Raw genomic sequence first — 664 nt, forward strand, 5'->3', positions numbered from 1 at the left:
TCTTCATTGAAACATATACATTTGAATTTGAACAGAATTTTTTTGACAAATGAAAGACAATTATTTATTTCGATTACTGTTTAAGAACATATGATTCCATTTATATGATTTCATTTAAAACATCATAGTTTATATATATATGTATATATATATATAGTATATATTTCATCTACAAAAAAATTAATTAGGTCAGAACAGTAAAATTCATGTTCTGACTGTTTAATATCTACGTAGATAAGTCACAGTTTACAGTTTTTGGACTGAACAGGAAACTAAGAATGTTACACAGATGTTATTTATGAAGTAGTAGTAGTGAGCATTTGCGTGTTGATCATCATCAATGATTTGTTGGCCTGCGTTACAATATAGAGTTCAATTTAAACTTTTGTTAATATGATATTATGTTGTTAATAAAACTGACTCCTAATGATGTGGTACTTTTTTTTGTCTCGTAATACTTTTTTTTAATAAACTAACTTGTTTTCATACTTATACTATATAGATTACAACTTTTATTATATAGATTCTAAAATCTCATGAGTATATTTTTTAAAAAAGGGACCATTTTAAATACCATTTCATTCTATAAAAATACCACAGAGACATTTTCTTGAATGAAACATATAGATAAATTTGAACAGAATTCTTTTACAAATAAAAGATA

The sequence above is a fragment of the Frieseomelitta varia genome, unplaced genomic scaffold (genome assembly GCF_011392965.1).
Source record: "Frieseomelitta varia isolate USP_RPSP 00005682 unplaced genomic scaffold, Fvar_1.2 scaffold_131, whole genome shotgun sequence".
In the NCBI taxonomy this organism is placed as follows: domain Eukaryota; kingdom Metazoa; phylum Arthropoda; class Insecta; order Hymenoptera; family Apidae; genus Frieseomelitta; species Frieseomelitta varia.